Below are 23,265 nucleotides of genomic sequence, written 5' to 3'. Positions count from 1 at the left end.
ATCCCTTGTCACTTTGGCATGTTCTACTGGCTAGAAGCAAATCACAATTCATGCTCACACTCAAGGGGAAGAGAGTACACAGGACATGAATATTAGGGGACAGAAATCATGAGGCTACCCTAGGATCTATCTGGCACAAACACTGTATGTACTATTTTTAAAATGACATAAAACATGCCTATGAGCCTCCAGTCTGCCCTGACTTCTGCCTGCTTCCCATCTCAGTGGAGATAACAGCAGGGGAGCTCATCCAGTAATGCAGTAAGCTCAGTGGGGACAGGAGTCCAGCCCCTCTGCCTGACCTCCCTTGTTCTTCATCTCTTGAAGAACACATCTCTTGCACTACCACGGAGGCCACTGGCCTCCCATCTATAGGTTCAGTTCTGCTCTACTTCTAAGATAAGTCCAGGCTTAGAGCACAAAACACTTGTGTATTTTCATCCTTTCCCCCTACTCTCCTCCCCAAATCCAGGGAACCTTAACTAAGGCCAAACCATTCTTCTTTGGGATTTCCAGAAAGGTAAGGTTCAGTGCTGACCATTAGACATCGTCACTCCCCAGCCACATTCCTTATTATTCTGATACTATTGAATGACATCTGGTTCCCCAGCTGTGTCACAGTCCTGTTCTCTGTGCTCAGACACACTCTCCTGACACTTTCTACCATACTCTCTCAGTATCTCCAGTTTGTAAAACATGGCATATGCATTAGTCCTTTCAGAAATGATATAAAGGCACCGTCCTCAAAACTTATGCACAGCTTGCTTCTTGAAGTCCAGGATAGCCTGGAATGACTCAGGACAAATTTATCAGTTCTCCAAATGGAATTTCTAAACTGATGGGCTTCACAGACTGATTATTAAAAAATGTCTCTGTAGCTTAGACACAGATGAGCAAATGCTCTTAGGATCTTATTGAAATCTGTTAGTCTGCCAGAATGCAATTTTGGTGTTTATAAATGCATTTGACAAAGCTGAGTTGATTTTTAATTTCAGTTCTGTCAAAAAAAATCAACAAAAAATAGTTTTTATGAATTTATTTGTTAAATGTTCAGCACTATACTAGAAGCTGTAAGGGATTAAAAAGAAAAGTAAACCACAGTTTATGACCTCAAAGACTTTACAATCCAGTTGTGGATACACACACACACAAACACACACACACACCATTCATGAAACAAGAGTACACAATAAAAGATAAAAATAAATAATAATAGTTGCCACATTTTGAGGATCTATGGAACTAGTCACTTTAAAGAGTGATTTTGCAGCTTTACAACAATTCTGAAAGTTCTCACTTATTTTCACAGCAAAATGGGCAGAGCCAAGTCTATCTGATAACCAAAGTTGATGTTCTTTCCACCTAAAACAAAACCAAGTAAAGCAAAACAAATGCAAGATCCTGAGTTCCCCTTAAGATTCTTATTCAGTTGCAGTCTGGCATTTAATAGTTTTTTAGGATGTCACGTGGTGTACTGTAGGGCCAAGGAGTAGAATTGAACTAAAATGATAATTCATTGCATGGCCCAAGTAATAAAAAATATACATATTAGAAGATTTTAGGGCTTCCCTGGTGGCGCAGTGGTTGAGAGTCTGCCTGCCGATGCAGGGGACACGAGTTCATGCCCCAGTCCAGGAAGATCCCACATGCCACGGAGCGGCTAGGCCCGTGAGCCATGGCCGCTGAGCCTGCGCGTCCGAAGCCTGTGCTCTGCAACGGAAGAGGCCACAACAGAGAGAGGCCCACGTACCGCAAACAAACAAACAAAAAAAGCTTTTAGTAAGGGAAAATTTCTAGCAGGTATGCTGGTAAGAAATAATGTGCCCTATAACAGGTGTTTCCCAGCCACCTGGGACTTAAATGTTAATCAACTTGTTCCGTAGTCATAGCTTGACTTCAGGTCTAAGAAAAAGTAAATGAATGGATAATACTAATATATACATATTATTCACGAAAGCTTACACTGTATCTTCACAAGCATCATTTCATTTTAAGTATAACAAGAATTTGGGAGCAAGTAGAGGTAGTTATTTTATTTATTTATTTCCTATTGAGAAAACCAAGGATCAAACTTGCTGCAGGTCATACAGCTACCCAGTTACCAAGCTCTGTGCTCACTTCATTACTCAACTCTGACTAGCCCACCCCCATGTCCCTGCAGCTTGATGACACCCAGGACAGGATACCTATCTGTGGGGCCCAATGCAAAATGAAAATCAGAGTTCAAAGTGTATTAAGAATTTCAATGTGTATTAGGAATTTCAAAACAGCAACTTCAGGGTATTAAAGCAGCATGGGGCCCTTCTAAGTAACTGCACAGGTGGCATGCCCATGAAGCTGGCCCTGATGACACCAGTGCAAATTAGACTATGAAATCAATAATTCAAGGAGCTACTAATTAATAAGGCAAAGGGTATGGATGCACTAAAAATAATCACTTCTCCAGGAAGCACTGCAAAAGTACCTGTGACAAATGCAATCCAGCAATCCAAGATGTAGGATAATAATCACCCTCCTCTAAGTAAATTATTCAGATTAGGAAATGCATGCCCATCAGCTTTTGGTGGAATGAGATAAACACATTTCTTCCCAAGTTACTTACTGAACACATTAATATGTATTTTCCCAAATGTAATGAACTGACATACTTCAGACTGTGAGAAAATGAAGGCATCAGAAAGTTCATTCAGGAGCAGGAAAACCATCAAATTAACTTGTAGCTTTCAGCAAACTTACTCTATTTGGCCTACGCTTCTAGCATGCCATTTCAGAATAAACAACTTAAGGAAGGCAGCTACACAGGTGCTTTCACAACTGAGAGAAGAGCTGAAATAAGAGACTGGCAGTGCTATCAATGAACAGCAGATGTTTGCAGGCGAGCTGCGATCTGCTGTTTGAATTTCCAGAGTAACATGAGATTCTGGAACGTATAAAAAAGCCCACTGTTGTCAGTCACCTCTGAACACCACACCGCAGAACTATTTGGGTGTGAGAACCAACTCCGTTCCTTATGAAGGAGGAGTGAGGAACCAGCACATTGCCTTCTTGTCCTGTTATCTGTACTTTGATCTTACTAGAAAACTTCTGAAAACTGGAAATCTTGTCAAGAAAATTCCAGAAAGATTTTTGAACCAGGAAATGTTCATTTGAGGAGTGGAGAAGGAGGGAAGGAAACATTCCTGCATAAGTAACATGTTTCTTTCTTTTTTTTTTTTTTTTATTAAAAATAAGCTAAATGTGATCTAGGAAAAAGAAAGCATATTCAAACATGAATAAGGGAAAAGTTACACAAATGTCGATTTTATTCTTCAAAACAAGTGTGTATCGATTACAATTTATTGTTGGACAGCAGTTATCATCTACTCCATTTGAACATGAATATAAACAATTGCTTGTTCTGGAGTTCAACCAGTCTGTATTTAAATCCCCAATAGCTATTTAATATCTGGGTGAGCTTAATTAGGAATATTGGGTTCTTTTGATCCGGAGTAACAAAAACCAACTTAAGCAAATAGGAAAAGATACCAGGGTATCTTACTAAATCCAGTAAATAGTTGAATAACCAGGTTATAGGAAGAGTGAGAACGAGGACAACTCCAAGGACCTCCTCAAATAAACTTGGCAGATCTTTCCTCTTGGTCTCTGCCATCACAGCCACGTGGTTTCTACTGAAAGATTCAGTGAAGTTCATATATCCACACTCTGAACTTTTCTAATACAGGCATGTTAACTTGAATGGGTTTTATTGATAAGTATCAGTTGAGGCTCACACATGCAGAAGTACTAAAACGTTCACAAATGTCCAGAAGATGTGGAACATGAATACTAGTCCTAAGACAGAAGAGTTTTACTCTCCGTTTCCTTTCACTTGCCCCACTCATTGTGGATGGACAAGAGATAACATCTTGGAGTGCTCCAAGACAAAAAGAACTGTGTACTATGGGTGTGCTTAACTAAGACAAGGGTTTGTCCAGAGATTATTACAGGGAAAGAGCACCACACAGTGATAAGGACGTGGGTTTTCTGAGACACCGTTGGATTCAAATCTAAGATGACCCACTCCTTGATCAGCTGTTTGAGACTTGGAAAGTCTCAAAAATATCTTTGAATCTCAGGTTTTTTTATTAATATAATTTTCTCTGAATGTTAAGATAATGAAAGGTCTTTGTGGAAAACTGAAAACTATGGGAAGTTTCAAGGCATACATTGTAATTGCCCTGTAATCTAATCCCCTGGGCCTGAAGGTTAACACTGTAATATAATTCTTATAAATTATATATATATATATATATATATATATATATATATATTTCCCACAATCACTGCTTCAGCTGCATGCCACAATTCTGAAGTTTTGTTTCATTTTCATTCAGTTAAAACTATTTTCCCTTGTGATTTCCTCTTGGATCTGTTAATTATTTAGAAGTATGTTATTTAATTCCAGGTTTCATGGATTTCCAAGATATCTTCTTGTTACTGGTTTCTAATTTACTTCTGTTGTGGTCACAGAACATACTCTGTGTGAGTTCAATCTTCATAATTTACTGAAAATTGTTTTATGGCTCAGTATGTGGTCCGTCTTGAATATCCCATGTGAAAGGATTGTTTTCCGCTCTGAGAACTGTGTTCTATCAACATCAATTAACTCCAGCTGGTTAATGGTGCTATTCAAGTCTTCTACATCATTACTGTTTTCCTGTGGCAATTATTAAATCAAATTTTAGAGTAATGTTTTGAAATATCCAATCATAATTATAGGTTTATCTATTTCTCCTTTCAGTAATGCCAGATTTTGCTTTTTGCATTTTTTTTTGATTTTCCTTTTCAATTTTATTTTATTTATTTATTTGCTTTTAACATCTTTATTGGTGTATAACTGTTTTACAATAGTGTGTTAGTTTCTCCTTTACAACAAAATCAATCAGTTATACATATACATACGTTCCCATATCTCTTCACTCTTGCATCACCCTCCCTCCCACCCTCCATATCCCACCCCTCTAGGTGGTCACAAAGCACAGAGGTGATCTTCCTGTGCTATGCGGCAGCTTTCCACTAGCTATCTAATTTACATTTGGTAGTGTATATATGTCCCTGCCACTCTCTCACTTCCTCACATCTTACCCTTCCCCCTCCCCATATCCTCAAGTCCGTGCACTAGTAGGTCTGTGTTTTATTCCCGTCCTATCACTAATCTCTTCATGACATTTTTTTTTTCTTAGATTCCATATATATGTGTTAGCATACGGTATTTGTTTTTCTCCTTCTGACTTACTTCACTCTGTATGACAGACTCCAGGTCTATCCACCTCATTACAAATAACTCAGTTTCATTTCTCTTAACGGCTGAGTAATATTCCATTGTATATATGTGCCACATCTTCTTTATCCATTCATCTGTTGATGGACACTTAGGTTGCTTCCATGTCCTGGCTATCATAAATAGAGCTGCAATGAACATTTTGGTACATGACTCTTTTTGAATTATGGTTTTCTCAGGGTATATGCCCAGTAGTGGGATTGCTGGGTCGTATGGTAGTTCTATTTGTAGTTTTTTAAGGAACCTCCATACTGTTCTCCATAGTGGCTGTATCAATTTACATTCCCACGAGCAGTGCAAGAGTGTTCCCTTTTCTCCACACCCTCTCCAGCACTTATTGTTTCTAGAGTTTTTGATGATGGCCAATCTGACTGGTGTGAGATGATATCTCATTGTAGTTTTGATTTGCATTTCTCTAATGATTAATGATGTTGAGCATTCTTTCATGTGTTTGTTGGCAATCTATATATCTTCTTTGGAGAAATGTCTATTTAGTTTTTCTGCCCATTTTTGGATTGGGTTGTTTGTTTCTTTGTTATTGAGCTGCATGGGTTGCTTATAAATTTTGGATATTAATTCTTTGTCAGTTGCTTCATTTGCAAATATTTCTCCCATTCTGAGGGTTGTCTTTTGGTCTTGTTTATGGTATCCTTTGCTGTGCAAAAGCTTTTAAGTTTCATTAGGTCCCATTTGTTTATTTTTGTTTTTATTTCCAATTCTCTAGAAGATGGGTCAAAAAGAATCTTGCTGTGATTTATGTCATAGAGTGTTCTGCCTATGTTTTCCTCTAAGAGTTTGATAGTGTCTGGCCTTACATTTAGGTCTTTAACCCATTTTGAGTTTATTTTTGTGTATGGTGTTACAGGGTGTTCTAATTTCATACTTTTACATGTAGCTGTCCAGTTTTCCCAGCACCACTTATTGAAGAGGCTGTCTTTTCTCCACTGTATATCCTTCTCTCCTTTATCAAAGATAAGGTGACCATGTGTGTGTGGATTTATCTCTGGGCTTTCTATCCTGTTCCATTGATCTATATTTCTGTTTTTTTGCCAGTTCCATACTGTCTTGATTACTGTACTCTTGTAGTATAGTTTGAAGTCAGGGAGCCTGATTCCTCCAGCTCCATTTTTCATTCTCAAGATTGCTTTGGCTATTCGGGGTCTTTTGTGTTTCCATACAAATTGTGAAATTTTTTTTTCTAGTTCTGTAAAAAATGCCACTGGTAATTTGATAGAGATTGCATTGAATCTGTAGATTGCTTTGGGTAGTAGAGTCATTTTCACAATGTTGATTCTTCCAATCCAAGAACATGGTATATTTCTCCACCTATTTGTATCATCTTTAATTTCTTTCATCAGTGTCTTATAGTTTTCTGCATACAAGTCTTTTGTCTCCTTAGGTAGGTTTATTCCTAGATATTTTATTCTTTTTGTTGCAACGGTAAATGGGAGTGTTTTCTTAATTTCACGCTCAGATTTTTCATCATTAGTGTATAAGAATGCCAGAGATTTCTGTGCATTAATTTTGTATCCTGCAACTTTACCAAATTCATTGATTAGCTCTAGTAGTTTTCTGGTAGCATCCTTAGGATTCTCTATGTAGAGTATCATGTCATCTGCAAACAGCGACAGCTTTACTTCTTCTTTTCCTATTTGGATTCCTTTTATTTCTTTTTTTTCTCTTACTGCTGTGGTTAGAACTTCCAAAACTATGTTGAATAAGAGTGGTGAGAGTGGGCAACCTTGTCTTGTTCCTGATCTTAGTGGAAATGGTTTCAGTTTTTCACCATTGAGAACAATGCTGGCTGTGGGTTTGTCATATATGGCCTTTATGATGTTGAGGAAAGTTCCCTCTATGCCTACTTTCTGCAGTGTTTTTATCATAAATGGGTGTTGAATTTTGTCAAAAGCTTTCTCTGCATCTATTGAGATAATCATATGGTTTTTCTCCTTCAGTTTGTTGATATGGTATATCACGTTGATTGATTTGCATATATTGAAAATTCCTTGCATTCCTGGAATAAACCCCACTTGATCATGGTGTATGATCCTATTAATGTGCTGTTGGATTCTGTTTGCTAGTATTTTCTTGAGGATTTTTGCATCTATGTTCATCAGTGATATTGGCCTGTAGTTTTCTTTCTTTGTGACATCTTTGTCTGGTTTTGGTATCAGGGTGATGGTGGCCTCACAGAACAAGTTTGGGAGTGTATCTCCCTCCTCTATCTTTTGGAGGAGTTTGAGAAGGATAGGTGTTAGCTCTTCTCTAAATGTTTGATAGAATTCGCCTGTGAAGCCATCTGGTCCTGGGCTTTTGTTTGTTGGAAGATTTTTAATCACAGTTTCAATTTCAGTGCTTGTGATTGATTTGTTCATATTTTCCATTTCTTCCTGGTTCAGTCTCGGCAGCTTGTGCATTTCTAAGAATTTGTCCATTTCTTCCAGGTTGTCCATTTTATTGGCATACAGTTGCTTGTCGTAATCTCTAATAATCTTTTGTATTTCTTTAGTGTCAGTTGTTACATCTCCTTTTTCATTTCTAATTCTATTGATTTGAGTCTTCTCCCTTTTTTTCTTGATGAGTCTGGCTAATGGTTTATCAATTTTATTTATCTTCTCAAAGAACCAGCTTTTACTTTTATTGATCTTTGCTATTGTTTCCTTCACTTCTTTTTCATTTATTTCTGATCTGATCTTTATGATTTCTTTCCTTCTGCTAAATTTGGGGCTTTTTTGTTCTTCTTTCTCTAATTGCTTTAGGTGCAAAGTTAGGTTGTTTATTCGAGATGTTTCCTGTTTCTTAATGTATGACTGTATTGCTATAAACTTCCCTCTTAGAACTGCTTTTGCTGTATCCCACAGGTTTTGGGTGGTCGTGTCTCCATTGTCATTTGTTTCTAAGTATTTTTTGATTTCCTCTTTGATTTCTTCAGTGATCACTTCGTTATTAAGTAGTGTATTGTTTAGCCTCCATGTGTTTGTATTTTTTACACATCTTTTCCTGTAATTGATATCTAGTTCATAGCATTGTGGTCGGAAAAGATACTTGATACGATTTCAATTTTCTTAAATTTGCCAAGGCTAGATTTGTGACCCAATATATGATCTATCCTGGAGGATGTTCCATGAGCACTTGAGAAAAATGTGTATTCTGTTGTTTTGGGATGGAATGTCCTATAATTATCAATTAAGTCCATCTGGTCTAATGTATAATTTATAGTGTGTGTTTCCTTATTTATTTTCATTTTGGATGATCTGTCCATTGGTGAAAGTGGGGTGTTAAAGTCCCCTACTATGATTGTGTTACTGTCGATTTCCCCTTTTATGGCTGTTAGCATTTGCCTTATGTATTGAGGTGTTCCTATGTTGGGTGCATAAATATTTACAATTGTTATATCTTCTTCATGGATCGATCCCTTGATCATTATGTAGTGTCCTTCTTTGTCTCTTGTAATGGTTTTTATTTTAAAGTCCATTTTGTCTGATATGAGAATTACTACTCCAGCTTTCTTCTAATTTCCATTTTCATGGAATATCTTTTTCCATCCCCTCACTTTCAGTCTGTATGTGTCCCTAGGTCTGAAGTGGGTCACTTGTAGACACCATATATATGAGTCTTGTTTTTGTATCCATTTAGCCAGTCTGTGTCTTTTGGTTGGAGCATTTAATCCATTTACATTTAAGGTAATTATCTATATGTATGTTCCTATTACCATTTACTTAATTGTTGCGGGTTGTTCTTGTAGGTCTTTTCTTTCTCTTGTGTTTCTTGCCTAGAGAAGTTCCTTTAGCATTTGTTGTAGAGCTGTTTTGGTGGTGCTGAACTCTCTCAGCTTTTGCTTGTCTGTAAAGGTTTTAATTTCTCCATCAAATCTGAATGAGATCCTTGTTGGGTAGAGTAATCTTGGTTGTAAGTTTTTTTCCTTCATAACTTTAAATATGTCCTGCCACTCCCTTCTGGCTTGTGGGGTTTCTGCTGAAAGATCAGATGTTAACCTTATGGGAATTCCCTTGTGTGTTATTTGTTGTTTTTCCCTTGCTGCTTTTAATATGTTTTCTTTGTATTTAATTTTTGACAGTTTGATTATTATGTGTCTTGGTGTGTTTATCCTTGGGTTTATCCTGTATGGGACTCTCTGTGCTTCCTGGACTTGATTGACTATTTCTTTTCCTATATTAGGGAAGTTTTCAACTATAATCTCTTCAAATATTTTCTCAGTTCCTTTCTTTTTTTTTTTTTTTTCAGTTCCTTTCTTTTTCTCTTCTTCTTCTGGGACCCCTATAATTCGAATGTTGGTGCATTTAATGTTGTCCCAGAGGTCTCTGAGACTGTCCTCAGTTCTTTTCATTTTTTCTTTATTCTGTTCTGCAGTAGTTATTTCCACTATTTTATCTTCCAAGTCACTTATCCATCCTTCTGCCTCCGTTATTCTGCTATTGATCCCATCTAGAGTATTTTTCATTTCATTTATTGTATTGCTCATCATTGCTTGCTTCCTCTTTATTTCTTCTAGGTCCTTGTTAACTGTTTCTTGCAATTTGTCTATTCTATTTCCAAAATTTTGAATCATCTTTACCATCATTATTCTGAATTCTTTTTCAGGTAGACTGCCTATTTCCTCTTCATTTGTTAGGTCTGGTGTGTGTTTATCTTGCTCCTTCATCTGCTGTGTGTTTTTCTTTCTTCTCATTTTGTTATCTTACTGTGTTTGGGGTCTCCTTTTTGCAGGCTGCAGGTTCGTAGTTCCCGTTGTTTTTGGTGGCTGTCCCCAGCGGCTAAGGTTGGTTCAGTGGGTTGAGTAGGGTTCAGTGGGTTGAGTAGTAGCTAGTTCCGGAGGTTGGGAAGTTCAAGGTCAAGTTGTCAGCAGATTTTGTGTCTGGTGAGGTCCTGCTTCCTGGTTCACAGGCTACAGTCTTTTCTGTGTCCTCACATGGTGGAAGGAACAAGGGATCTTTCTGGGGTCTCTTCTTAAAAGGGCACTAATCCCATTTTTGCTTTATGCATTTTTAAACTATGTTGTTGTGCTTACACATTTAGGATTGTTATGTTTTGTTGATGAATTAACCCTTTCATCATGAAATTTTCTTCTTTACACCTGCAAATGAAGACTATTTTTTCTGATATTGCACAGCTACTCTAGCTCTCTCATGATTATTCATTGTATTAAATATACTTTAAATGTATTTTTAGTCCTTTTCATTAAACCTCTCTGTGTCTTTTTATTTATGTGTTTCTTATAAAGTCACTATAACTGGATCTTCTTTTTAAATCCAGTTTTACAATCTTCACTTTTAATTGTGTTTTTAGGTCATTTGGTTATTAACAGTGTTATGTTTAAATCTACTATCTAGCTTTTTATTTTCTATGCAGCCCATCTTTCCTTAGTCCCTTTTTCCTGCCTCATTCTGGATTAAAAGAATATTATTTCATTCTAGCTCCATTTTAGCTCCTTTTCTTAAAAAACTTTTATTGGAGTATAGTTGATTTACAATGTTGTATTAGCTTCAGGCATAGAACAAAGTGAATCAGTTATACATATATGTATATCCACGCCTTTTTAAGATTATTTTCCCATATAGGCCATTACAGAGTATTGAGTAGAGTTCCCTGTGCTATACAGTAGGTTCTTATTAGTTATCTATTTTATATATAGTAGTGCGTATATGTCAATCCCAATCTTCCAATTTATCCCTCCCCCACCTTATACACTGGTAACCATAAGTTTGCTTTCTACATCTGTGACTCTACTTCTGTTTTGTAAATAAGTTCATTCTTTGGCTCCTTAATTATATATCCTTGTTCTGTTTTGTTAGTGGTTACTCTGGGCTTAAAACATGCACCTTTAACTTATCACAGTCTATCTTCAAATAATATTATACCCCTTCATGTATAACATAAGAACCTTGGAACAGTGAGCCTCCATTTCTTCCTTAGTCCTTCATGCTGTTGTTGTTGTACATTTTAACAACTTAACATAAGCCATATTCTCCACAGCTTTTATACCAAGTCCCTCTTCTATAATCAGTACGTAAAGGTGCAAGTTTTCAACATCCTTACCAACCCGTTGGAATTGTCACATTTAAAAATTCGTGCCAATGTGATATTTATGAAATGATATATCATGATTATTTTAGTTTTCATTTCCCAGATAAAATGTTTGAGGTATAGCATCTTTTCATTATCCATTGGCTATTGTGTTTCCTTTCTGTCAATGGAATGTTCATATGATTTATACATATTTTTCCAGTGAGTTGTCTTGTTGATTTGTGGGAGTTTTTATTTAATGAATTTTGGATATTTATCCTCTATTTTATGCATTGCAAATATTCTTCCTATCTTCAGCTTGCCCTTTGACTTTGTTTTCTGCATTTTTAGATAAACAGAGGTTTTTTTGTGCTTTTTTAAAAATTTAGTGAAGTCAAACCTCTGAATGTTTTCCTTTGTGACTTGAGTTTTCTATGTCACTAAAATAAATTCTCCCCAGTTCTGATAAAATAGTCTCCTATATTTTCTTCCTAAAGTCCAAAAATTTTGCTTTTCCCATTTAGGCTTTTCATCCATTCAGGATTTAACTTTGTATTCACCTTTTGTCCCTCTTTTCATGCATCTTACACACAAGTACATTCCAGTTCTCCACCCCCTTCCCTAAGTTCTAACATTTTTATAGTCCAGCTTCATTACCACTTCCTTCATGAAGTCTTCCTTGACTGCACCAGCCCTCAATGGCTTTCCCTCCTCAACTTTCTAAGATATTTATCACTGAACTTTGATAGTAATTGAAGCCTATGCATGACAGTCAATGAGGTAGATGCAGGATTCAGGCAGATAATCTTAATGAATAAAAGAGGGGCAGAATTAAAAGACTATAAAGAGAGTGGGGAATGGAATAGCACATGTCTTATCTCAAGGGCAGCTGCTACACAGCTCTAGTCAATGACTTCTATGTGGTACCAAGGCTCAGGGTTGCCAGATCTAATTTTTTTTTTCAACAGAACCTAGGAATCCAAATTTTTTATGTGAAATATTTTGATCTTTAAATATTGCCAACTCATTTAAATACATTTTTAAGCATTACATGTGTGTGTTTGGGGGGTGGTGAGGGGAGTGAGCTCCTGGTCAGATTCAATCATCCCATTCCAATCTCTATCCTGTGGTTTAATTGTTAACTGATCAACTAATCAGTTGATCAGTTTAATTTTCTCTTCAATTAAATCATAAACCCCTTGAGTAAAGGAATACCCACTTTGTAACTAAGACAGAAAAGCATATGATAAATGCTCGATAAACCATTGATTGACTGTTGATGGACAGGTGACATCATCTGCATACCCTGAGGCACAGTCCTCTCCATGACGGAGTGCTAGGGAGAGGTCTGGAGGGGATCCCACAATGGGACACTATGACCAAGATGCTGCCTATCCAGTGAGTGTCATTCCAGTGAGACACACGTGCACAGAAAATAGATCCTCCCAAAGGCAACATCATCTGTCCCCAAGGGATGGGACACCAGGTCACATTGTGGACACTCTGCCAGGACAAATTCAAATTCAAGATCTTTTAAATTCCAGTGGTCTGTGTAGTACAAAGAAAAGATGCCCAGTTCTCAGAGAGGCAAACAGAGTTGTAGAGAGAAACAGAAAAGGCTTCCAACCCCTCTGTCTTTTAGGAGAATAATATCCTGACTCTTAGTAAAGTTGTGGCATGGCCATTGTTGTTCATTCATAGTTCTGGGTCCTTACCCTCAGAATCACCAACTCCACACCATCAAGTTCACAAAAAGCCTAAGGAATGAACCAAAGGTCCATCTCTGTAGTAAAGGCAGGTTCAAACCAAGGAACCAGACACTCAGATTCAAAGCTTTAGTTTATCCCTCAAGAGCCCTGGCTAAGGTGCCTAGCCTCTCTGACCCTCTGTCTTCTCAGCTGAAGAGTAAGAACAGTCAGCTTGCAACTACCTCTCAGTGGACTAAGTAGCAGTGTCAGGAGTGGAGAGGAGCACAGCCTCAAGTCAGACATGAATTTGAACCTGTTAGCTGAGTGACCCAGGGAAAGTTACTTAACTAACCTCTTTGTGCCTGAGTTTCCATACCTACAAAATGAAGGCAAAAAATAGAACTTAGCCCACTAAGTTGTTCTAAAGATCAAATGACATTATACCTGTAAAGCTTGCTACAAATGATAAGTTTGAATTCAAAGGTGGGAGAGAAATTGGTGCACTGTAAGGAATTACTATTACAGGATCTTTTGTTCTAGTCTCCAGAGCTGTCAGCACCCCACAGGGGTCATCTCATTGTTGTTGTGCTGTTGCTGTTCCTTCCCCAAGATTGCAGGGTCCTGTGAAGGAGAACTTCTCAGCAGAATCTAATTCCTTTGAAAGCTAGTGTGTTCACTCCTCTGAGGCTACACAATTTGCATGCTTCATGCCCACCTGGAAACAGATTTAGGCAAAGGCACTTCTATGCTTCAAGATCTTACACACAAAATGTCCACACATTGCCTGAGAGTGCTTTTATGAGCATGTGCGTCTTCACTTCAGGGTGCCTAAATGGGCCTCTATGTTGCCTTCCATATCTCTGTGAATGTAGGTCTCTTTGTGTCTCTGTGTGTATCCTTGGCTACGTCTATACACATGAACTCTTGTGTGTGTGTCTTTCTGCGTATAACTGTTTGTCTCTCCATGAAACTATACGTCTACCTCTTCTTGTGTGCATGTTTCTCTGGATATGTATCCAGAGTCTATGTTATGAATGTGTGTGGGTATGTGTCTGCACCTGTGTTCTTTTTTATGAAGTTCTAGGATTGCCCCTCTGTACCAGGATACATGTGTATATGTGTGTCAGGAGCCACAATCTCTAACCATGGACCATGGGTATATGTGTGCATGTGCCTCTGTCTATGATGTGTGAGTCTCCCATCAGGGTTGTGTATGTATCTATGTTCTCTCTGTGCTGTGTCTGTCAGTGAAACTCCTTGTTTATATCCCTTACCAAAGGGGCCACAAGCATGTGTTTCTGTGACAAAAGACAGAACTGAACAACTTCAACTTGGCCCATCAATGCTTCTTAATTACTCTGTGCTATTGTCAAACTCTTGGAAAACACAGGCCACTGGTTCTCAATCTACCCGCATGGGTTCTGGGGAGCTTTTAAAGAAACACTGATGTTCGAACTCCACTCGCAGAGATTATAATTGTCATTTATTCCTCTGCAGTGGAGTCCAAATATGAGATCTTTGTGAAGCACCGGGCAATTCTAATGTGCAGCCATGGTTGAGAAAGACTATATCAGGGAAATGGACAGGCCTCTTCCATTCTCCCTAGAAAGATGCACACTGCTTTCCTTGCCTGTGACATCACTAATATCAGGGGGAGAAGGAGGCAAGAAAAACAGACCTTCCCTCTTTCTAAGGAGGAGGCGTTATCACAAAGGACCCTATGAGTCAACAGTCTGCAAATTAACCTATGAAAATAACTGAGGAGAAACTCTCCTTCAAGCCCGATCTTTCTTCCATTCTAGTAGACATTTGTTTCATTTTACATATATGTCTGTCTAATTAAAAGCTGTAGAACTACCTTAATTTCTACATAAACTCATCGTGTTTACTAAAAATCTTTCACAAACCAAACGAGGATTTATTAGTATAATAAACCAAGTGCTTCATAAAAATTTAAATGCATTTTTGAGCATTTTTACCGAAGTGTTAAAAGAGGAAGGGCCCATGGGGCTTCCTTGGTGGTGCAGTGGTTAAGAATCCACCTGCCAATGCAGGGGACACGGGTTTGAGCCCTGGTCAGGGAAGATCTCACATGCCGCAGAGCAACTAAGCCCATGCGCCACAACTACTGAGTCCGTGCACCTAGAGCCCACGAACCACAACTACTGAGCCCATGCGCCACAACTACTGAGTTTGCGCACCTAGAGCCAGTGCTCCACAACAAGAGAAGCCACCACAACGAAGAGTAGCCCCTGCTCGCCGCAACTAGAGAAAGCCCACACACAACAACGAAGACCCAACGCAGCCATAAATAAATAAATAAATAAATAAATTTTTTTTAAAAAAGGAAGGGTCCATCAGGGGTCAAAATCTCTCGTTTGTGGAAGTGGAGATCTAAAGATGAATATGAGAAATAATCCAAGAAGGGGTAGGGAAGGAATAAAATCTCAGATGTTTTGACCCTGGAAGCAGAGCCACCACATTCCATAAGATGCTTTTGTACAAATTAGAAAAAGCCTCCCTTTGCCCAGGATTGTCCCACTCACCTTCAGAGCAGCGTGTCTTATGATTTAAACCATAAGGGTGGGAGTCTGTAGGGAAGGTTCTATTGAGGGACTGGCTATTCCCTCACTTGCAACTACTGCCTCTAGAGAAGTTCTGAGGCTCTGAGGATCTTCCATCCATGTAGACAGACTCGTTTGTCTGTCTACAGACAGACAAACTACAGACAGACAGACTCGTTTGTTTGAGAAAGGTAGTAGACTCTCAAACAGTCCTTGGGAAGCACTACTGAAGCTGGCAGAGTACCTGCAACTCAGTAGATCTCACTGAATATTTGTGAGAATATGAATAATGAATGATTGAATGAATGAATGAACGAACTGCTCTTTAGCGATCTAATGGACCTGAACAGGTAATTCAGAGAGCTCTCTCAGCCAAATGAAGGAAGCACAAAAAGTTGACAAGAATACTTTCTGAGCTCACTAACTTTCTCACCAGGAGAACCTTCCTGTGGAGCAAATACTCACAGAGAAGTAAGACATATGCTACTGTCCCCAGTGAGGGAAATGTGAAGAAAATATACAACCCATTATGTAACCAGAGCCCATTTTAAGGAAATATTAATTTTAAAAGATGGGATTGGATTGCCTGAAGAAGTTTAAGACAGGAAAGATGGAAGCCTCACAGAATTTTAGAGCAGGAGTTGGCCCTGGAGACTGTCCAGCACAGTCCTCTCCTGTTGTAGTTGAAAGTCTGGTGCCCAGAGAGACATGAAAGTGTCCATCTAGTCCCTCAACCAACTGGTGGTGGATTGTGATCAAGAACCCCAGTTTAGGGACTTCCCTGGTGGTCCAGTAGTTAAGACTTTGCCTTCCAGTGCAGGTGGTGTGGGTTCGATCCCTGGTCGGAGAGCTAAGATCCTACATGCCTCGCAGCCAAAAAACCAAAACATAAAAAATAAGAAGCAATATTCTAACAAATTCAATAAAGACTTTAAAAATTGTCCACATCAAAAAAATCTTAAAAAAAAAAAAGAGAACCCCAGCTTAGTTAATCATCATTTGCTGCTCTTTCCATGCTCTCTAGCTCCTTACCTCCCTGAAGAATGGCTTAGGCAAAGCTATTTGGAGGTGCAAAGACAAACTGAGAGACCTCACCAACCAGTGTATGGACCATTATAGCTCTGGGGGTTCTGCTTCCCCAATTCACCCAAACTTTTAATAGAATGATCATAATTACTTCTCCTCCAGGAATTAAGTGAAAATCCTCCTTTTTCTCTAAGGCCCACTATTTAAAATATGGATGAAATGGTCACAAGCATAATGCAAACCTTAACCTTAGCAAGAGGAGTTTGAGGTTACCCCATTGCTACTTATCCTCTGACTCAGGGTGGTGGACTCCTGGGGAGGTAGCGGGAAGGGCCAAGTGCTTGTATCTTCTGATGAAATCAAATCTCTTTGTGAGAGTTTGGAAGCAGAAAAAAGTATATATCAAATAAACATTTTTCTCTGTAGGGTGCCCCCCCAAACTTCCCAAGAGTAATCCTAAAGCTTATGCAATATGTTTGTATAAATCAGTCATCATTAAAAATTGCTCAAGCAAACTGCCAAATCGATCCTACTATCAAGTAGATTCAACAGCTTTTATCTGTCCCCAAATTCCAGTTATCTCTTACCCACCATACTCCTTCCACCTCGCCCTCTACATGCAAAAGCTTCTTCCTGCTTCTCTATTTTTTTTTTTCTCTTGAAAGCAACAGGCTGCCACCCCCTGGCAAGAAATCATCTTGGAGAAACAAGGTTGGATCTTAAGACCCTTGAAATGAAGGAAAGAAAATGTAAGGCTAAAACTTGTCAGTTCTAAAAGGTACTGATCAGAAAGTGACCATTAGAATGTTGCCAAGAATTAGTTTCCTAGGATGGGCAAAAGAAAATATGTAAGAAAAGAAATGAGAACATTGAGGCAGACCTATAAGAGAAAGAATTTTTCCTTGGTAATTCTGCTACTCTGAATTGAGCACTTGCAGGTACTGCATGCTTCTGCATTTCCTTCCTCCCAAGAATAATAATAATTTAAAAAACCCTCAGGATTGAAAAACTTTATTGCATCTATACCTCTTGAATCCCCTGCCCCGCATGGCAACTTCATCAATTTTCCCACTCTGCTCAGATAGATGTAGCGCTTTTGGATTTGTAACCCTGTTAAGAAGCACATTCTACAGTTTATATATGCCTATTTTACCTTCCTGCCTTGTGAACAGAAAAATCAGTTGGAAATCCCAACTAAATAGGGGATTTCCCTTAAACAAAATAAGGGAACAATGTTATTCTCACTAGTAATCAGAGAAGTGAAAATTAAAACATGAAAGTACTGTTTTTCACCCAGGAAGACAGAAATATTTGTCACTGATAATATCAACCATGTAAATAAAGATGTAATAAAATTAGCACTTTCATACACTGCTGCTGCAGCTGTATAAATTGTTACTACTTTTTAGGATAGCACAATGACATACAGAATTCACACTCTTTGACCCAGTGTGCATATTTCTTGTAATTTTCACATAAAAAAATAATGCAAGGAATAAACAAGTAATAGACAAAGATATATCCATCGCAGGTTTGTTTTGAAATGACAATCTTATTTGTAACATTGCAGAGTATGCTTATGATACAATGTTAAATTTAAAAACAGGAAAACCAGCCAGAATCTTCCTGATAAGCAGTAGGAATCCATGCTGGTTAGTTTCACCCTCAAAATTATATTAAAACAACATTACAAAAGGGTTCCTGTGAAACTGCAAGAGATTCATGGAAAGGACTCTGACAAGTACTGAATAATACAGGTTTCTGATAACTTTTCAGATCATACCACTGAACTAGGTAAGAATTTACAGAACTCTAATGAAGCAACTGACGGCTTCACAAAACTTCTAACAAAAGATGAAGACTGGGACTTCCCTGGTGGTCCAGTGGATAAGACTCAGCGCTCCCAATGCAGGGGGCCCGGGTTCGATCCCTGATTGGGGAACTAGATCCCGCATGCCGCAACTAAAGGATTCCACATGCCGCAACTAAAAGATCCCACATGCCACAACAGGGATCCTGTGTGTTGCAACTAAGACCCGGTGCAACCAAAGTAAATAAATTAATTAAAAAATATAAATCTTAGGGCTTCCCTGGTGGCGCAGTGGTTGAGAATCCGCCTGCCGATGCAGGGGACATGGGTTCGTGCCCTGGTCCGGGAAGATTCCCACATGCCGCAGAGCGGCTGGGCCCGTGAGCCATGGCCGCTGAGCCTGTGCGTCCGGAGCCTGCGCTCCGCAATGGGAGAGGCCACAACAGTGAGAGGCCCACGTACCACAAAAAAAAAAAAAAAAAAAAAAAAAAAAAAATATATATATATATATATATATATATATATATATATATTAAAAAAAAAAGATCAAGATCAACAAGAAGTAATTGTATGGGACTAAATGAACTGAGGAGAATAATTATGACTTTTTTATTTGAAACATTGCTGAATTTTTTAACATTTTAGTTTTCCATATTTAAGGAAACTTTTTCTCTCAGGCTATCTATGATTCACAACAATTTGATAAAATGTACCTTGTAAACAAAAATGAAGCATTTACTTTTTCTCTCTGCCTGATCTCTCCAGAATTTGGAAACTCTCATTTGAGTATTCTTATTTTTATGGCAGTATAGTCATTTGCATGAGTTCAATAAGAACCTGTTCTCCTTGTTAACAGGACACAATCGGAAATACTGGCTACAATACCAAGAATTTGACTAGAATGTCATATTGGAGAGAGATATACAAAGACTCAGATATGACCAAACAATTTTAAGGAAGTGCTGGGAAAAATCAGCCTAGTACCTTGCTTGTAAAGTTCCAGCAAAGTAACCTTAAAAAGGGCTTATATGGTCAATCATTATTCTTGCCGCATTAATGTAAATAATCAGGCCATTTCAATGTAAACAAATTAGTTTTACTATGATCATCTTTGATAAAAAGGAGGATAATTATGAAGAGAGAAATTAGTTTTGCACCTTTGTAGGTATTAGGTTCTTATCCTACTCATTGTCTTTAAGGCTCTGTTATACACCTGTAAGCTGGACTGGATACTAAACTCTTCTGGTTTCCTCAAATATCAGACTAGAAATCTCTAAACTGTTTCCAATTTTCTCCCACCCTTTTGATTTGGAATCAGTAAGAACAAAGACGGCCCTTAAATTTCCTTTGAAGGGACTATACCAGGTCCTCCTCACTTTACCCAGATGGCAGCCAAACTTCAGAGCTCAAGCCTTACGTGCACATCTTATAGCTAAAGAAGGCTCCACCTGAATCTAGTCCTATACAAGCGCTGAAGACTTCCAAATCAAATTCACCTGCAGGAATTGAAGCGGAAGACAGCTGAAGGAGACAGCTTTCTCAAGATGTCAGGACCAGACCTGTATACCTTTTTCCCACAGTTACTTATCTTATCCTCTCCCTCTTTTTCTTGGAAAGAAACACCCTTATCTACATTTTTCCATCTATTACAAAAGGGGGAAACTTACCTAATTGCTGGGCTTGCCACCAGAAATTTCAATCAATTCTTGACAATGGTGACCATTTAGTCCATCCTATAACAAATTTTTTCACTTGTCACAAGTGTTACTGCTAATTTCACCCAATGTCCCCTTGACATCAGCTACAAAGTAAGACTTTTGAAGCCTCCCACGGTCCACCCCATTAAGCCTCCATGGCCACCTTAAACAGGAACTACCCAGGGGCATACATGACTCCAAGTTTGCCTCCACAGGAAGAGCCTTTCTCCTTAGGATCAGAATAAGTGCCAATGAACAGATGATCAGAAATTTCCCCCTAACATTAGGAGAGCAAGACAATTCCACGGCCAAAGCAGTAGCAGGCCAAAAATGATCACGTGACTCTTTGGCTAAAGTAGTTTTAGACAATGGCATGGCCCTTAATTATCTACTTGCTAAACAAGGAGGTATTTGTATGATAGAAAAGTGCATCTATATCCATGTTGCACATGGATAAATACCTCTGGAGAGGCAGAAATTCAATTACACATGATCAGGGAACAAGCGCACCGATCACAACAAATTTCCCCTGATACTCTACAGTCTTTTGATATATTTAGCTGGCTAGCATCATACAAACTGGACTTATATTACTTTTAACTCTGCTTTGCATAATTACTGTTTTTGCATAGTTATTTTTAAGCTCTGTACCTGTTGCTTGTCAAACCTTTAGAAACGACATACCCAATAGGGTGACGCTAGCTCAGTGCTTCAAGATGATCTCTAATGCTTACAACCTAGATGGGATATAGACCTTAGATGGGAAATCCCTGAGAGTTCTTCCTCATGCCCCTCCTTGTTACTCAAATGTGGTTTCAATGGTTTCTAATTGCTATGTACTTTCCCTCTGACATGAAACATGACAACCACTAAAGGTCCTTCCAGGTACCAAAGCGACAAAAACCACTAAATATGGACAACCTGACTCTTGATCAGCAATGCTTTCGCGGAAAGATCTTGACCAAAATAGGGAAATGTGAAAATAAATTAAAGAAAACTTCATTTAAAATGGAGTCAGGAAGCCCTGAAGGGAAAGCTCTCATGCATGTACTACTCGTGGCTGCCTACATAACCAGCAGGAAGAAGAACAATAAAAATCATTTTAACAAGGTCTGTTTGGATACAATTAATTCTTTGTGTAAAATTCTCTCAGTCTCAACTTCTTATCCATGATGATAAGAATACTACTTTTCTTCTAGTACAAAGGAGGACATTTTTCACATGGAAATTTCATCTCTTGCTTTTAAGCATCTCCCTGCCTCAGCAGCAATGCATTAGCCACCACTTGCAGCCAATAAGAAACTGCCACAACCTCCAATTATTGTTCCTCTCCAATGAACTTTTATCCAAAACAACGCTCCCCAGGTTCCTCCTAAACCCTCATAAAGCTGACCTTCCCTTTGTCTATTTGGATTTGCCTATAATTCATCATAGTTTGCCTGTCACGAATTGCAATTCTCTGCTATTCCCAAGTAAACCCATTTTGCTGGTAAAATAACTGGCTGTTTTAATTTTGAGGCTGACAAGTTCTATATTCACCACACTTCCTCGGTGGTTTCCTCATTTTTGCAGCTACTCCTCACACAAACTACCAGTTTTCAAGGCATCTTGTAAAAAGCATAACATAAAGGGAAGGAGGTGGGATGAACTGGGAGCTTGGGATTGACATACATACACTAATATGCATAAAATAGATAACTAATGAGAACCTGCGACAGCAGGTACTGAACTCCACTTCACTGTACAATAGAAACTAACACAACATTGAAAAACAACTATACCCCAATTTTTTTAAAAAAGCATAACATAGGCATAACGTAACATAACATAAAAATAGCTCTCCCGTGGTGGGAGAGCTACGTCTTCCATTCTTGATACCATCATCAGAGGAATTCCTGGCACATGGGTTGTGTTCAATAAGTACTGATGAATCTATTTATAGTTAATGATGATTGCTATCTCTATATGTAATAGGGACGGGGTGGGCGTACAGCTATTGGCAGGTAGCCTTTACTGCGTGACTGTTACTGGGCAACCACGACAGTGTGATAGAAGAGGTGCGGTGCAGAGCCATTAGCAGGCCAGCTGGCGCTGCCGTTACCAGGCAACTGTTACTACGAGACCACTAGCGCTTTAGGTGGAAGGCACAGGTGAGGCCAAAGGTCGGGTGGGTGGTTGTCCTCCAGCAGCGGACAGTTAGGTAAGAGGCACATCGCAGCTTTCTCCCCGGGGCCCTCCAGGCCTTCCAGCCTCAGGCCACCAGTTGTGCTGGGTGGGCCTGGGGAACAGGCTAGGGGCTGTGTACTTCAGGGCTCCAGAGCCCTAGCCAAGGCCGCCCACAGTCCAGGCCCAGGCCTTAAAGTGGCAGTGAACCTCTCCCCCATCCCCGCCTCTGCAACCTAATGGCAGCGGCAGTCTGCATGGGTCTCAGTCCCTGGGACCTGACCCCTGCTGTTTGGGCAGCCTGAGGAGGCTGGGTCCTGCGGGCCTGGCTCCCTCAGTGATGATGGCTGGGTAGAGTCTAGGGACCTGTCCAGGAGGATACCACCAGCTGAGATCTGCCTCCTCAGCTGGGCCTGGGCGCTGGCAGGAGGACACAGACTGGGTGCTGGATGAACTCTCCCGGGCAGGGTAACCAGCCCCCGCAGAGCCAGGACCTCGGAGGGTGAAAGTTGTGCCTTGGAACCTTGCCCTTTCTTGTCAGAACAGAGAATAACATTTGTTTGGTGGAAATTTACAGGAACACAGTGACCTGACCATGGCCCGAACTCAAGAACAAAGGATCTGACACCAAGAAGTTTGAAAACAACTTAATCACACCCCTCTCTCACCTTTCCTATAAAAGGGTTTTGCTGAACGCTTTCCGGGAGTTCCGGGGTTTTTAAGGCATGCCACACCCATCTCCTTGCAAGGCCGCGCAATAAAACTTTCTTCCAAACTCTGATGTCTTGGTATTGTTTGGCCTCACTGTGCGTTGGGCACATGGACTTGCATTTGGTAACATATATAGCACTCTTAGCATGAGAAATGTATCATAACAGCAGCTCCTTAGATCTCACCCAGAAGCCCATGAGGGTGAGTAGTGCAGAACATCTCACTATGAGAGAGAAGGAATCTGGATTCAGAGACATCTCAA

The sequence above is a fragment of the Kogia breviceps genome, chromosome 2 (assembly GCF_026419965.1).
Source record: "Kogia breviceps isolate mKogBre1 chromosome 2, mKogBre1 haplotype 1, whole genome shotgun sequence".
NCBI classification, from domain to species: domain Eukaryota; kingdom Metazoa; phylum Chordata; class Mammalia; order Artiodactyla; family Physeteridae; genus Kogia; species Kogia breviceps.
Note: the sequence above shows the minus strand (reverse complement) of the source record.